We start from the raw sequence: 19219 nt of genomic DNA on the forward strand, positions 1-19219 counted from the left end.
AACTTCAGCCCTTGCATTCGAAAGTAAGAATTGGCATGTTCCTTTACAAATATGTAACACATTTTGTCTGTGGAAAGATCTTCCCAGAGTGCAATGAGTGTTTTGGATGGAGATAGGATTTTGAGACCCATGTTAGATAAATTAGTAAGTGGGGTTGTTTTATTACAATTTTTTTTACCAGATATGGAGAAAACATTGTCACATTAGGTGCTCCATGTTATCGGCAGTTAACAATCTGAGGAATTTCTTGGATATTGTATCCAGACATGGAAAGCTAAATTTTGTAAGTGCTTTGTCGGGAAATGTGTTATGTCTTTGACGGCATAGATAAGAAGAACGGATGCCTAACCAATGTAGTCTTTACGACCTAAGTATTGTGCAACATCCTGCTACCCTACAATTTCTATTTGCACAAATATTGACATGTAACAGTATATAGATGCTTAGTTTTGACGATTAAATCAGTTGTTTTGTGTTCTAACTAGACACACCTCGTCTTAGTCTCCCCTACTCCACGACCCGAACCTTTTCTTACACGCTTTACACAATCTGGCATTTTATACACAGCGGACAAATATAGTCCGGCTGTAAAACGAGTAAATCATTTTTTGAGGGACAAGATGGTCATTATTACATGATCAGAAATGTCATTGTGTTGAAAACTGACTGCCTACGTCAAGGAGAAGGTTGTGTATGTGCAGAGTCGTATTCATCATTGTTTAGTAAGTTTAGTAAAGCAATTGGACCATTGCTGCTCGATGGTGAATTAATGACATGTACTCATATCTGCACTCTGTTCAAAACTGTCATAGGAATAGTGTTGTCCTACCATCAAGTTTGATTAGAAAATGCGTGTGCATACAGTTTGATGATTCAATTTATTTATCTCCACTTCCAAATCCACATGAAAGGGATTAGGCCAAAAGAGTGTTCTGATTGAAAGGAATTAGTCAAACCTGTGTTGGTAGCCACCTCTATATAACGTCCACCTGCCTAATTTGACCACCTTTCAACCATTTTTTTTTTACTGATTTGGCTTTGTTTAGAACCAACATAACAGTTCACATTAATGTTTTTTAATTTTTCACAAGCTAAATTTGTTTTATTTTGATGACAAACATGTATGTGTTGCAGTCATACAGTCTTGTTATGTATTTAACAACATCATGTCAATTGCACGAGTTGCGTAAAATAAAAGAAACAAACCAACCTCCATATAAAATCCCCTTGTCTAAAGGAAGTTTCAACATTAGTTGGTCACTGATATCCAGTATCCTTGATTATTTTTATCAAAAATGTTTACTGAAGTTTTTCCCAACCACATTTATAAGATGTTGTATACATTGTGAACTGGTAGTTTTTCCTTACCGTGTGTTCAAAGCATGGGAAGAAGAGTTTTGAAATTAAGTGCTCAATTGAAAGAGTATGTAAATATAATTCAGTCTTTTCTTGAATAAAATCACTTAAGTATGAAATAATACCTTGCGTGTTTGTGCATAATGAAGTTTGATACTCAGACATAATGTAATCCAGTATTGAATTTCTATAGAACTTTTTTTATAAGGGCTCAATGTATGCTTCGAGATCAAGATGTATTTCCCTTCTTTTCGCGACCTCTACCAGCTTTAGATCGCTTGCCTTCAGCCTTCTAAACTGCTTCACAATTGAGCCACATTAAAGGGTACCATAAATCGCAAATCCCATCTTAGCAGAACCCGGTGTCCCTGACACAATAAAGGCAACCGTGACAACACATGAGGGCCCCAATCGAGCATTCGCTTGAAGCAGGAAGAGCACGTCTGAGGCGGGACATTAGTCTTTTTTTGTGATTTAGGCATATTAACGTCTGTAAAAAACGAGTAAATTCATAAATTCACCGCGCCAATTATCGGATACTAATGGAAAGCCTTTACCGTAATGAGTCGATCACCACAACTCAGTAAATAAATCTAAGTCTGTAACCTCGTCTCTCGTCGTGCTATATAGCTGCCGTTGTAAGCGGAAACGAAAGAGAATGTCGCATCAGGCCTCATACGCGCGACCACCCCGCTCATTAAATTGACAACTGCGTGTAATGTGACATGCACATTCATCAGAACAAAACATCGTTTTACAACATTTCCCATAACATTTGATGTGATACATCACTTTCCCAAAGATAATTTTTATGTTCATCATCTCTAAATTCTATAGTATACTTATTTCGACGTTTAACAATCTTGTATTCAACACTATGAACGACGACAACCCGAATTGTATCACATGTGTTACATGTTCTTTGTATGATAGCCAGCCTATCAACACCAAGTAGGTTGAAATTTTGTCCCTTCTACCAAATAAATATCAGATATTTTCTCTACAATTTTAATGGTTCACCCTTTGTGAGCTTTGGCATGCTCATTTGCATCCAACATGATTTCAAGCCTAGAAATATGTTACTGAATAGAAAGAGCCGCTACAGTTTGCTTCTCAACACACTGACTGCCGCAACACAAATCTAACTCTCCATTAAAATGTTCATACCAAAAACATGAATTTGCCCACAGTGGTCCAAGGTCCACAACTCGTTCAACTAGGTATAAAAGTAAATGAACATAGCTGGCTTTATATAGTGCACTAATTTGTATACAAAACATCTTCAGCATAATTTGACATCTCGAACTGCTAATAGCATAACCTCTCCTTCATTTATTTCCGAAAACCATAGTGTATTTATATTCATGATACAGGCCTTGATGATAAAAAACAGGATACATCTGCAGCAATGACACGAAATTCACTGGTATTGATGATGTTATAATTTACACTGTTACTAAAACTGAATGAGGACTCGAGTTTGTGTCATTGATTAAAACTACAAAATATTTTTTGACTGCTTAACACTTAAATCATAATAATCTCAACAATCATATTTTTTTTTACAATAAATAGCAATAGTAGACTGTGAAAGCTATGCTACACATGATTTGATTTCAATGTATATTGCAATTTAAATGATGCAACCTCAGTATATTACATTGACATGATGACATTATGTTTTGTTTTGTAGAAGCATGAGATATTGGGCAATTGAAAGTGAGAAACAAACCGGAGACATGGGAGAAGCGTATGGATCGGGTGATACAACAAATGGCCTTGTCAATACGGGTGCATATATTCTTTAGCATGACATTGAAGGAGAGGGATTTTAATATCCTATCATTCTAAAAATTGCATATCATGTGATTGATAAATATGTTTTTGATGTCTTTGAGTGTCCATCAATAACTTCAAAAAATAAAAACTACTAAATTGTGTACTCACTACACTAAATTTTAGTTTACAACATTATTTTTTTACAATAGTAGACTATTGGCACTGTGTTTTTCCACGCCACTCCAAAAAATATAACAGCCAGAGGATTTTTAAAATGATATTGTGTGCGGTGAAGTCTGAGACCTTTTTTCTACTTTACTTCGTTTTATCCATATTAATTTGGCTAGAAAGTTCTTACCACACACATAGAGTATATCTATGCATTGTGTCATTGTACAGCAACCCTGATATTTGTTTGTTTTGTATCCATTTTAGTTTGTTGTTGGATAAAGAAGGGAGGTTTTACATCTCCCTGAAACGTCATGAAATAAACCATTGTTTGAAGTCAGATGTTATAAACTTCGTGTGTTATATACAACTACTTTTATCACGTTATGATCAAATTAATTACAAAGTTTTTAAGTTACCCAAAAATATTATTTATTCCTCTTAATAAGATTGTTCATTACATAGTTTGTTTTCAGCATTGTTGTGAATATCCAACGTGCAGGAAAATCGGGGGAAAGTATTGTCATAAATCTATGTTATAAGAGTACTTTTTAATTGTAATATATTGTCACAGTGAGTAAAAAAATTTCAATTGGTGTGCATTTTATAAGCCTACAGTATATAATGAATTAGGATCGTACAAGAAAAGGATTGCATATATTTACTGCAAAAGAAATTTAATTCAGTTTCGCACAAACCTTCTCAATATAAGGATTATTTCATTGTCTGCTGACTTTTTATTCCATCAAATTTTGGTATGTAATTATGTAAAACTTTCAGCAGGCAATGTGTTAATACATGACCTATTATATGCCTGACAGAGCATTATGCTGCAGAAAGGTTGATCAGATGTGCATCATACAAGGCACAGGCATGTTGCAGATCTGATGAAGTATTTCAATGAAAATGTTATAGTTTACATCTATCCAATAAAACGTTCACGTCACAACAGCCTTTTCAGTGTGCATTTCTTGGACTTTAACTCAATACCCTACTACAGGCAAAAAAAAAATGTTTAACTTAGTGTAAATAACTTTCCATGCTGTTCTTTGGTTAAAATCATTTGATTGTACATTGTACACAGACCAAAAATTTAATGATAGTGAATGATTTGTTTATTCTCGTTTATATCATGCTACACATTGCCTTAAATCACACAGTATTACAGTACTCGTACACATCAGCTTGGTCTAATCAAATCCCATATATTTTTGTTTTACAGATGAAATCATCAAGCCATTACAAGGATTCGTCTTTCTCCATAGGACAAGAATAAAAATGCTGCAGATGATAATGTTGAAACGCAAACCATGCTTGAAATGCTTCACCCATCCTCCCAAAAAAGAATAATACCAGACAAATTTTGTTCCAGTTAGCGTAAGTAATATAAGAAAAGGAATTTAAAAGTTCGGGAAACACAAAACTTGTAATACAGGATTCCTCGAACATCAAACCGACAAAACTGTCTTTTTTAACGAGCGATGCATTCAAGTGTAATGACATCAACTCTGAGAACGTTAATGACTACCCAGTAGGAGATAATTTTAACAATGCAGGATCTGGGTGAACAATAACAAAATAACTCAAATTCCAGTTTAAATTGCATCCAGAAACGTGAAATACATCAAATTTCTGCCTTTAATAACCCCTTCCATTTTACAGAATTACGCACATTCTAGCCCGTTAAAATTAAGAGTAACAGAAGATGATAATAGACAGACACTGAAATTGAAGAGTGTGAATATGTAGATTATGATCGAGTGGCCTGTGAAGCACTCATTGGAATCATATTTCATTATTCTATCAAAGGAAGTCATTTCAATAAAAGTAACACTTCTCTTTAACGAGTGCGTTTTATGTAGTGCACACCTCACCTTGCTACTAGATGAAACAGACGATGATGATGTCATCACATGCACCAACTGGTTTCTTGCCGGAATTTCACAAGTTTGGTGACCAAAGAGATTTTCATAACTATTAAATATGCTGCAAGAACTTTGCTAAAGCGCGGTGACTGCCGCGCTGCGCTGTGCGACATTTGTGTTGATAAACATTGATTTTTCAATGCGCTCTTCAAATGGAAATCGCAAGTATGAGGTTTGACTTGGGGCGACCTGCACTGAATATTGCTGGTGATTGATTTATAATAATTGCTGGAGGGGGACGTATGTAAAGATCTTAATACTATCTGCTTCACTGAAATTTTATTTGAAGAGGCTGCAAGGCCATTTGACAAAAAAAGCAAACCAGATGGCCAAAATAAATGTAAGCGTAAGTAGTAACATGTGCTATATGCCAAACATTACGTAATGATACATACTGTAAACTAATGTCTATTTGTGAGACCAATTTAAACGAGTCAGTGAAAATCTTGATAGTAATATTTTATAATAATAAAAGTTTCTCTAGGGTCCTTGGATATTGCGCATCTCTCAGAATTGTTTTGTTTTGTTCATTCATCCTCGCAGTTCAAGGGTCATATTTCTGCACTGCTTTGACTTTCAAATTTTACACATACATCACGAATCGTGTTATATCAGGTTTTTGTTTGAATTCACAGGGAGGTCCTAAAAGATATGACCGAGGGCTTAAATAATTGTTGTGATCGTGCAAATTTGGCATCCCATGGCATGGCAAGACAGACCATGACAATTGTTTTCAATGTCCTTAAAGCCATCGCAAAAAAATCCAAACTTGTGTGCCTCTGCATTGGTGAGTATATGAAAACTAAGATTGAACATGTGTAATTAATTAATACATGAGCTTAATCTCAATTAGAATAAAACATGACCATGAAGATGCTGTGATATTTAAACATGTCATGTGTGACATCTTGTACATTTTAATGTTTGTATTTGAACTGTTGACTTCTGATAAATTTATTGCCCATCCCTAATTTTTTTAGCCTTTTTAATTTCGGCTGATTACCTGGAAAGAAAGTTCTATTAAAGTAAGTTGCTTTTCAAATGCACAAGTCTATTTAATCTGATTATCAAAAAGAAAATGCAGTCAATTATTCATCAAAGATGTTGCACATGCATGTTTAATTTATGTATTGAACATGTAACCAATAATTTGCTTTCTCATTATGAAACAAGAATTGTTGTGGAATTTATTTTGACAGCTGATAATGGCACAATTCATGCTGTGGTTTCACTGGCAACATTACCTCTGGGTGACCCGTTATGGACAGGAAACCAGTCTAATTAAAAGCCATTCTGCAAGTACACGAGAATTTTTTTTTAAATAGATTGCTTTTAATTAAAAAATACTTAATTTTGTTGTACTTGTATTTATTTGCGAGCATGAATTATTTTCCATGTTATAAATAATATCTGTAATTTGTAGAACAAGATGTCATTCGGTACGGAGAAAGAAGACAGCTTTTTGGAGAGGGATGAATGGAATATTTAGAACATGGTATGCACTTAAGCAATTGGCTCTGTTTCTGAGCAATCAGTTATTTCCTAGAAAACTAGAAATTTTGGATATATTCAACTAACACAAATTACAACTAGCCATATTTGTCCACGATGTTATTAATAACAGGTTGCCATACATATTCCGAAATTACTACGCCCAAATTTGTCATTCACATAGTACCAGACAAAATCAAAGAAATGATGGTTAAATTTCCCAAATTAAACAAAGCGGGAGAGAGTTCACCATATTTGTCCACGATGTTATTAATAACAGGTTGCCATACATATTCCTAAATTACTACGCCCAAATTTGTCATTCACATAGTACCAGACAAAATCAAAGAAATGATGGTTAAATTTCCCAAATTAAACAAAGCGGGAGAGAGTTCACCATTAAGTATGCAGGAGCAAAACTATAGAATAGCATTCCAACTCGTATCAGGAATTATATAGTGCAGGATTACTTTTAAAAAGGAATAGAAAAATAACCTACAAGGCAGTTACACATAATTTCCAACTTGAAAATATATAAACAATAATATTTTATTAAATTGCATTTCTTGCACATCAAGTCTCACAACTATTCTTATTTTTTGTTTATGTTAAAGTGAACAAAACACCTAGTTAGTATCTTGTAGTCAGTAATTTACAGCAACTATTTTCGACCCCTATTCCATTTGTATATTTTTGTTTATATATATTTTGTGTGTTGAGACTTAATTTTTGTGTTTGTTTGGAATAAACATCTATCTATAAATTAGTCCCTTGCAGTATGTTCCTTCACATTAAATGGTGATGAATTATTATCCCTTCTTTTGATAGACGAAACAAATTAAGCTTTTTTTACATTTTTGTCTCCTGTTGTTAATTGAAAAAGATCAAGCTGTCGCCTGATGTCAGGATAGAAACCAAAGTAATTTGTAATAAAGAATTAAATCTGACTATTTATAAATACCAAAACCATTTGATGGCAACAGAAGTGATATTTAGTCCCAGTTTTGACAAAGAAGTGTAGGTTCTGTCCAGAGCCATCTCTCAAACATGCTTTATTGATTTTATGATATCTTCAATTATCCAATTTTGTTGAATATTTTTTGAAATTTTTGGTAAAAAGTAATATTTTCGATTTTTTGGTAATAACCGCAAGTCTGATGTTATACATATTGATACCTCAGGTAGACCTCTCTCAGATTTGTTCAGTTCATTATTTGAAACATGCATTGGTAACAGCTAAACTATCTCAGCTGAGAGGCTATTTGTTTTTATGGACGACTGGTAGTCCTGGTTGCTAAATTATTGTACGTTTTACGTGAAATCCCAGTGGGAAGTGAAAGAAACACTGAAATTGCATTATGTTACTTGCAGAGACCAACTAAAATGTGCTTTATCTTTGAACAATTTGAACTTTTGTTTGTTATACAAAACCCCTTTGTGATAGTGATTATTAGTTCGTTTTGAGTGTAAATCTGAAATTTCATATTTGTGATCCAGTGTTTTTTTACAACTTTTTTTTTCAATTTGTCTCCTATATGGTAGCCCCCGAGTACAGTTCTGTACGTTGTCCTCCTACCACTGATCATTCAGCCCCAGTTTCTCAGGATTTTTTACAGAGAGTAATACAACATTGATTGGATAAAAACATACTTAAAATAGTATGAAAACATTTCCAGTTACTGCATTATAAACAGATTTTCATTTTACTATTATTTCTATTGTAGCCGAATTTTCAATCTTGAACATCAGACATACTAGTCCCATCAAAATCAAATTTGATATTTTATAGTGATCAGGTAAAAATTGTTCTTGAGTCCATGAGAAGGGGCCATTTTTATAGTTACCCAATTAGATGGGTTAAAAAATCCATGCAGACAGAGGTTTTATTTCTGAAGGGAGGAATCACTAGGCATTGCATTTATGGTATAGAGTCACCCACTAACTTTCTGCAATACTATTGGTATCATGACCTCTATAAATGACCTCTACTTCCAAATTTACACCGCATTATGGCAACTGAAATCCACTGGTCACACAAGTCTATATCTCATGTCTTCATAACGTCTGCTTTTTGACCAGTTGTTACATTTAAACCAATATTTTAAATTTAAACCAATTGCATTGCATTCTCAAGATCCTAATTAACACGAGCAAATCAGGACATATTTTATTGGTACAATATTTCGTCACATCCAAGTCGAGCCCAGGACAGCTTATCAAACAATTAGCTACTCATGTTCTGTTCATTGTTCAAAGAATTTAGATGCAGAACTTATGCATTTGATATGTCATACGACTGCACAAGAAAGTATTATACTGTAAAATACTTTATTTTAGCTTAGATTTTTTGACAAGTTGACAATAAAATGTAGGAGCAACAGTATGTTCGCCTGATTTTATTTTCACTGAATCATACATTGAGCGAAAATAAGTTATCCAAATCAAAGACTTGGAATCCTGACATCCATACATGTATATGGTGCTTCATGTTTACCAAAGCTGGCGATGTTATTTATCAATACTTTTTACTGAGAAAATGTTACAATCTATATTTTCTAGCCATAATCCGTAGTGATGTTTCTGTCACAAGTAAAACACTGATTCGTTGAAATCATCACAAGAAAATAGAATTTAATGTTTTTGTAATTGCATCAATTAGATACACTTAATTGTTAATAAACTACCCAGTCCAGTCTGTAGTGCCAGCGACCACAAACACTACATGCCGAAACACCTGCAGAACAAGCAAGTAAATTGAAAGCGAATATGGTGCAACATTGTCTCATTTTATTCGAAATATTGTTATGGTTACGTGCTTTGTTCTTCCCAGCAACAAAACATGGACAAAATTGTGTAATAAATGCTGACAATTTGATCGATATTCAAGAACGTATTAATAAATTGAGTGTGCAATAATTGGAAGGATTCCTTCTAAAATTGCTGCTCAGTGTTGTTATTTTGGTGAAATACAGGGGATTTTCTTTACTTTTTTTAAGGATTTTTATAAATTGCATTTTCATTTCATACACATACGACACATTTTGTGTCATCACAACTGATGCATGCTGGGTGAAAAAGGGGGTATAAAACAACTTTATTTGCCGAATTTGGTGTAATTGACACGATTTTTTTAATTAAACAACTTTTTAACATTTGTGTTTCTTAACACTGAAACACTTAGTGCATAGGTTTTTAGTGCATAGGTTTTTTGCATTTCATTTGCATTTTAATTGGGACAACTGAATGGAATACAATGGCTACAGTTGTATTGTCATGAACATATCACTCTCTAGCCAGATTTGAAAAATGAAATAGGACTCTGAGAAGGCAAAACAAGAATTTGTCTGGTCCTAGAGTTGCATGCAGTATTTAAAGGTGCATTATGGGATCATGTATCACATGGCACTTTTGTTGAAAATGTCCTTACTGAGCAAATACTGTAAACCTGCATAATGTCTCCCTACAAGTACATGCATCTTGAAAAGTATATGTATGAAATCTACCACCACAGGCGGCAAATTGTTGCCACTGTATGCCATCATGTCTTTGCACCCAACAGCAAAATATGGTAAAAGCTGGCAGATGTTACGTCGCCTGGTAATACTGATTTAGAAATGTTACTAGACCCTATGCTTTGAGTATGTTTCGCTCTTTTTGTGAGTCGACGATCACCACTCTATTGGCTAGTTCTACCTGGGCTGAAAAGTCTGTTTCTTTATACGTACGTTTTGGATGGAGTCCCATGGTCAACAACTTTTCAGTTCTCGCAATCGAACGCGATCGCCTATTGTTGAGACCCCAGCATGGAAGTGTTGCAGTACTGTACCCAATTCCCGCTCACACAATATGGCTTCCACTCTTGTTTTTATAGTGTCAGCTGCTGATTCGAAAGACCGTGCGAAGTGAGAAAATATGTCATGCGCAAGTACAGTATTACAGCAAATTAATATTTTACGACACCGTATTTTATTTTACGACTCGCAGCACAACATGATGAATGCACCACATAACGATACGAATGGACAAATATTTTACAACTTAAGATAGCTGTGGATTTCTATACAGCTTACACAATCAATGGTCGACGATCGGCGAAACCCTCACTGGATACTCTGCAAACACTAGTTGTATCATAACTGAGTAGATTTTATGTCAACAATATCTTTATTTCGGACGGTGACGAGCCAGGTCCTTCTCGCGCGCGATAGCTTTCACGCCGCATATAGTTAATGATACATGTACACGTAATTATTGTATGAAAGGAAAGTTAATCACATTCATCATCTGTGAAACCTAAATTACGGTTTCTTCGTATTTAGATTCTTGATCCCTTGATCATCGGAAATGATTAGCTCTTTTTTGTTTTCCAATGGACGGTATCTCTCCATGCACATCTTTTCAAAATACATAAATTAACATATTAACACAATTTGGGCTGCAATGAATGCATTGCATGCATGCATGGAATAAGCTATACGTAGGTAATTTGAAAGCAAAATTTTCAGTATTTTGTTTTTCGTCTCATGGTTATCGCTTAAAATGAAACAGTTGCACCATATCACTTCTTATCCGTTCGATATTCCAACTGTTCAAAAACAAAAACAATTGTGTGTACAATACGAATTGTAACATAATTGTTATTCGGGATATATTTTGTTTCGAAGTCGCAATAGAGCAGACTTTAAAATTACAATAAATAATACATGGTGTTATTTGTTTATAGAACCTGTCATCCATGTTCATAATGGAGATCATGAATTTTGTTCAAAATTGTATAAACGATGACAGACCAGAAAAATGGAAAGAAGAAAACATGAGCTATAGTCGCAGCTACAGCCCGATCTGTTGTCATTAACATATGCCAGAGGATAACCTTGCAAAACAAGCATACTATGAACAACTAAAATCACAGCAACATACATGGTTATCATCAGTAAATAAAATATTAAAAGATAATTATTACACATCATTAATAAATTTTACAACAGGTATTCCAAAAAGAAACATTCATAAGATTATAAATAACATTGAAGCAAATATAAAACAAAAATATGTAAACCAGTGGAAGTCACAAATCTCAAATGATAATAGTAAACTTGGAACATTTGCAAAAATCAAATTTAAATACTCTTTTGAGCCGTATTTGACACTACAAAACATTAACCATAGAAATGCATTACTAAAATTGAGAACAAGCACACACAAACTTGAAATTGAAAAGGCCAGGCACACACACCCTAAAACACCAGTAAATGAAAGAAAATGCAAACAGTGCAACATGAATGCGATTGAGGATGAATTTCACTTTCTCATGATCTGTCCAAAATCTGGAAACTTGCACCAACAACTTATGTCTGAATTTAATTTGCTATCACATGACGCACACAATACATTCATTCGATTGCTCAGTGCAGATGATTGTGAAATTATAAAAAAGGTTTCACAGTTTATTTACAAAGCCTTTCAAGAAAGAACAGATAGTTGATAAGCTTTGAATTTTATTATTATTAGTCTTAGTTTTATTATTAAAAAATTTAACACAATACATTTTACTTTTATACTTAACATTATAATATTTTCTCTTTCTTTATTATTTCATTATTATTACTTTTATTGCTACTGTACTGATAGAAATACTGTTACAGTATTTCTAAAGATGCAATAAATATTATTATATAACAGAGGGAGAATGAGTTTTTGTCGTGCGAATTAATTTCGGCACTAAGCTCTCATTTTCGTAATTGAAAGGCACCCTTGTATTGGATGCAGAGCTTCAGACACGCATAATGACCAATTTTTCTGATAAATATTTTGCTCTGTCATTTTTAAGAAAAATTGTATTTGTTTAAAATTCTTACAAAAGAATTCCGTGCAGTTGTAACTAATGTGTGTAGTGAAGATTATTTTCTAGGCATTAATGCATTGTATGCATTCCGTTATTTATTTCAACTACATCAATGTGACTTCTTTCAAACTAATTCATTTCCCAATTGTTTGCAATAATGCGTCATATCTGTGTACACATACAGCTGTGAAAAAAGATGCGCAATGGAGAGCCAACAAAATAACGACCAAAAATATGTTGTTGAAATAATAATGGGAGCTGGCATATTTACCGATATAATTATGTTGTTTTTTTCTGACAGAAACTCTTACTGAAGTGAGTGTGGATGCTGATCAGAAACATACTAATACCGAGGTGAGTTGCGTTGAATATATTCAGATTTGACTTTAACCTCTTAATCATACACATTGACATGATTATAAAAAAAATTCACTGGAATAGATATATCCTTCATTATCACATATACACATCACTGCTGTTACGCATGCTGTGATTGGTTGAGACTGTCACATGACATGGAATAAAAATGGATATTACATGGGTATATCACATGGATGACGTCACTGAAACTACTTCGCAACGATACTGCGCACAACAAATTGTCGTTCGCTGCACTGGGGCTGCTCTGGCCGCTGTTGCTTTCAGGGTTTTGAAGGAACTTTAGCCATCCGAAATAGACAGTGAACGTGCCAAAATGGATATTAAGTAAGATAATCTGTTTTGATGTATAGGGTATTTTTTTATATGGAGCAAAAATGTACGGCAAAGCCGCCACTGAAACGTCGCAGCCAGGATCGCTGTAGCGCGTTCTGCGCTGTAAGCACTTCTACGCGTTCCACGCTGATGCTAACCGAAAACGCTCTAAACAAAGCTGTGTGGCTTGCGAATAGGTGTGGTACGTTCGTGAGAAGGTAATTTCAGTCATTTCCACGGCACTCTGACATTTTTATCTGTAGAGTGATCAAATAACTTGCGTTTGAGAATTTCTCAATTCATTTCAAAAATGTTATTCTCGATAATTTGAGTGATTCACACTGCTGAAACACTGTTCAACTAAAAAAAGTATCCATGGCTGAAAATAACATTTACTGAGTGTATTTCGTTGTTTTTTTCAGCAAACAATGTATGTTATTGAGTAATGTGAAACTTGTTATAATAGATAAAATAAAATATTGCATACTTCAAATACAAGTGTTGTTATTTTGTGGGAGAGCGGGTTTGAGTGATGTGTGGTAGCTGTGATTGTCATGGTGGATGTCTGTTCGATGTGATAAAATAAATAACACATGGTTATTCGGGCAATATCACGATTTGTTGTCTGCCTTCGGGCTGTTGGTCATGACCATAATATTGATGATGCCCTCGCCTTCGGCTCTGGCACCATCAATATCATAGTCATGACGGCAGGCAACAAATCGTGATATTACCCTCACAAGCATGTGTTATTATTTAATTATAAACTGGTTTATTCGATGCTACACATTAGATAATGGGAAGTGCATGCGGTAGCTGTCTTTACTGCATTGTTTAAATTAATAAATGAGCCCTTGCATAGCTGGCACAGTTATAACTGGTTAAGAATAATAAACTGTTTATTTTCACACAACATATTTACAGACTGTACACGTGGGTGATCTCCTCCGCATTCGTGGTACAGGCAAACAAACATGGACCAGAAAACAACTGAGTGCCGCGATAAGGATATAGACATCCAATGGTATACAAAAAGCGACGAATACTTTCCGGCGATTAAAAGTGATAAACTTTGGTGAAATTATGTAGTGAACAAATGTATTATTTTACAGTTCTAATAAAAAAAACTCAACACATAGCGAAATGGTATAACATTATTTTACAGACGCTCTTGGGTTAATGCACATTTATGCACATTATTTATCTAACATGACAAAAAAAAATAATATTTCAAAATCCATTATTTCAATCAAACTTGATACATATGTGAACATTTCACTGACGTGATTATTTTTGCTGGATGCATTATAATTGATTTTTTAGTTTATATTCGAATAATAGTGGGAATGTATAATAACATGTATAGGATAATATAAAGTGTTTACTTTTGATGTTGTCAACTTTGATACTGTGAATCTAATTGCTCACTACTTTATGATTAACAAACAACCAAGCTATATTCAAATGTTATATTTTCCATAATTATTTGACGCTTTCTATTCTCTTCTTCCAAAGTTTTTTTATTGTCTACAGAGTTGTTTCACTTTGCCACAATTGGCAATAATCATGTTTTACAGACGTATGACAGTGCAATAAAGTGCGTATATGAATCTGTGCTAAATAATTTAATTTTTGATTTTAAACTTTAATTTATTGCAAGCCAGGGATATCAAAATTGAACCTATCTATTGGTAGTTTACATGTAAGCCAGAATATCCCCACGTTCCCAGTGAGCATTGTGGGCTGGCTTTAACACACCGCTTACATGTCAGGATGTTGGAGTCCTTCCATGATATAGCCACCACTTTATCCTTTTGTCTGGGTACAAACTGTCCACTCCCCAGCTACATAATCGCCTCGTGATTTATATTTTTTTTTGGATTTGTACGGAGGGCATTTGGGAATCCAAAACTGTCTTGCCTCACGCTGCCAACCACATATTTAATGATTTTCTAGTAGATAATTCACCATGTCTACACTGGTATAATAACTGTCAGGGTACAGAATATGATGACATCCCCTAATGTCAATGACAAGTCTTTCACACAGGTCCCTTGTTCTGGACACATTCCTTCTATACTGCGCATGACTACCAGTCATTGACATGATCTCAATCTTGTAGTTGTATCCATCAGCCTTAGCATGGGGTTTTCATTTGATAACAATTGCAGGGACTCCACCATAAGGACCCTGGACCCTTGTAACCAACAATGGACCCATCTATGCAAACTTGACGGTGCATGCTGCAACATTCCCGGGACTTGATGAAGACAGCACCCAGTACTGGCTGTACTATATTATATAGAGGTGCCTCTTTTCCCCTTTCTGGGTTGTTACAGTGAAAATACTGCATCAGTTTCTGGTACCTATTGTGGCTCATGATGTTGGCAATGTAGTCATTTCTTATTGTTTGGTAGGTGGACCAGTCGTCTACTATCTCTGGTTTTGAATCAACACCCATGATGTCAATTATACCAATCTCTGCACTGCTAACAGGAGACCAGAATTTATCCCCTCCATTCTTAGTAATGCACCAGTTGGCATAACCTGTTGGTTTCTTTCCATGATCTTTTCACTAGAGATGTCAGAAAGATGGCATAGAAAGTCATGTGTTTTGCCCCTTCACCCAAATCAATGTTGGGTCCAGGTGAAGGGATGTGTATGGCGTTTTTTTAGCATTGTACTCCATCCATCCATCATCATCTACCCTACTACTGTCATCTTCAAATTCAGAAAAGTGTGCTGGTTAAGTATATACTGTTCGCCAGGTGTCTTCTACTAATTTGGCATTGTGGTTACGTAGTCTCAAACAAGTCATCTCTTCATGTTCAGATGAAAAACCACTAATTTCACTCCCTGGGGGTGGTGGGGATGGCAGTGATATGTATGATGAATTATCACCAGAAGTACTGTCATGTACCAGGGCTTTTCAGTTCTGTACTCCCTTCTCTCTTTGCCTAAGCAATTCAATGTTTCGTTTCAAGTCACCCAACTCACTGTCAGGTCACATCAGGCCCCTGGCTTTCTGGTGGTGGTGGGAGGTCTACCTTTTCTGCAGATGATTGTGGTTGTGCGGGGTCTACATTTTTTGGTGGTGACGGGTCTACACTTTCTGCAGGTGTGTCATCAGTTTTTACTCATTTACCTGTAGTTTTACTACGTTTAGGAGCCCTAGGAGATGCATCCTCACTCCCTTAGGGATTATTTCTATATTCCTTCTCTTCTGGAAAGTTGTTTCAATGTCACTAACAATTCCCTATTTCTCCATATCCCCTTTTTTCAGCTGGGCTTTTTTCCCTTCTTTTTTCGCACATTCCCAGACCTGGGTGTAAAGAGAAGCTTTTTTGCATCAGTAAGCTGTAAGGAGGACAGGTAACTTATTGACATAGTTCATGCAACGGGACCACACATGGATCAACAATGAAGGAGAAGCCACTGTTACTGACATGAAACATTTGCCCTGCAGCACCAAGCAAAATAAATGCAATGCAAAGGAATCGTGCAGAAATTATAGTAGTTCATATCAAAATTATTTGCATTCTAGCAGAGCCAACAAGTAGCTATCAATTTTACATACCGCCCCAGTAAGGATATTTGATAGTGTGGGTGAGCCAAGATACCATATAGTGTACTTGTTACAGGCATAGTTTAACTTGCATGCACTCACGGTATGCTCAGTGGTCTGATACGGTTGCTACATGCATCCATTATGTTATATTTAGTATTTCGCTTTGACTGATCAGGACTTGGCAGTTCTCAGCATGGTCTGTGTACAAGTTTCTGGCAATATAAACTAGACAAAATTCACCGGGAGAGCAGACAAAAACAGGTCGGGCAAATCAAGGGCTACTTAAAAGTTAGTAATTGGAGAAAGATGAATGATTTGACTAATTTGGGTTACCAACCACCTAGTCGACTGTTTGGCAATATTATAATCAAAATCAGGAATACTGTATCCAGACCCATTAACTGACCGATATGTACGACAAGCCAAACGTAGCAATATTATTAAAAACACATTTATATTCAATACTTTGTTTGTTCAAAAATTTATTTTATATGCATTTCACCTTTGAAATTTTAATTTTATGAATGTGGATTCGACATTTTATGAGTGAGGTTTTTTTTATGTGCAATAAGTCATGCTAGCTTAGGGATACTGAAAACATGGCAGATTCTGTTTGTGTGCAAGTATTTGTTGCAGCGACAGAAGAGTTTATGCCGCCTTCTGATGGATGGTCGACCCAGGTATATTACGTGTGTGATGGACGCCAAAGTTCTGTTATATTTGCAGTTGCTCTGGCAGGAGTTCCAAAATAAGACCCATGCTCAGATAATGCCCCTAGTTTCTAAGACCAATAAACATTTGATCATATATAATTAATGGGCTTTGCATCATGTATTTTTTTTAAACTGCTTAGCGACATACTGTAATTCATGATCTTATTAGTGTTGCATAGGATAGTTGAGAATTGTTTATTGAAATTAATAATCGCCATACAAATTTTCCAATATAGATAAATGATAGTATGTATAACTCATTCTCAACAATGGAATAAAGAAATGTATATATATTCAATACAAATGCATTGCAATACAACTGATTAAAATATTCCATCAGTAAATCTTTAAGGGCAAATTTCACAGTCAGTGTTATTTACGGAAATATTTCTTCACAATTTTATAAACTGTCTCGGCAATTTTGAACACAAATTAGATATGTGTACATATGTTAATACATAAAGGTACACTAACTAAAATTCAATTCTTAATTTATTATATAACCTGGACAAAAGAAATATTTTTCCTTGCTAGAATGATGCATTTTCATCCTAATAAAGTTCACAACTGGCGATTTAGCAATATAAGGAATTGTCAACTATCTGATTATTTGCTAGCATAATTTCGTTCATTACTCTTAGACTCCAATATTGACCATTTCCCGGTCTGGTTACTTACTTGTCATTGTCTGACAGTTATATACAGCCCAGAACAGTTGGAATAGTTGAAAAAAATCAGTAAGTCAGTTGCCCGTACCATGAGAGCCAAAGAACCAAAACAATCGTCACCTGTCGTCGCCCACAGCAGCGATATGATTTTACATTGCATAGAAATGAACACTAAAAGCAGATTTTTTTTTTATGTGGAGTGACGTTAACATTCAACACATGCGAACAGAAAGTCCATCTTGGGCAAGTGGCATTGCAAAATTTTAGCCTACAGAAAATGTAAATGAAACGGAACATGTTATATATTCACCAAACAAAACGTTGTCATGTTTCTAGGCATACAAACAATTGAAACAAAAGAAAATTTTCAATCCAAAATCAAGTCTTATCGCTTTTGCCTTTCGAGCGAAAAATAGTCTAGGCCAAAAATGGGATGGGTTATTTATTAGAGGCGCCCAGGAACTAAAATTTGGCAAAGAAAAATCAGTGATACCTGTAATAACCACAGTCCCTGTGTAATAACCAAGGGACGAGACTATTTTCCTCGGCGATAAAACACAATGTAATGCAATATCGCAACCAAAGTTTCAAATGTTCTCCCAATCTCAATTATTTTGTGATATGAAGGATTCAGCCCAGTGCTTAGATACATTATATATTAGGGGCACCAAACAAAGTTTCTCTTCTCAATTCCCGATTTTTGCCATGAAATAATAGTTTTGCAGCGATGAATTAATTATATGTTGTCACTTGTTGGCCACCATAATAGAGGGACTGATGAAACCCATTGATTAATGCCTTGCCCGGAATATGTATGGAGGGTACGGTATAGTGAATAGAGGGATGTCTGTCGCTTTGTTGCAAGCGTTGCATCATTGTCACTGAAGGACGTCCAGTTATCGAAATAACGTGTTCTCGTCTTGTGTATTCTGACAGCCTTCAGCATCTTAAACAAGTTCCCATTTCACATGCATAATTATAGTTAATGATATATTGACATAAGATTATGGTCA

Source organism: Saccoglossus kowalevskii, chromosome 2, assembly GCF_978046115.1.
Source record: "Saccoglossus kowalevskii chromosome 2, keSacKowa6.1, whole genome shotgun sequence".
Taxonomy (NCBI): domain Eukaryota; kingdom Metazoa; phylum Hemichordata; class Enteropneusta; family Harrimaniidae; genus Saccoglossus; species Saccoglossus kowalevskii.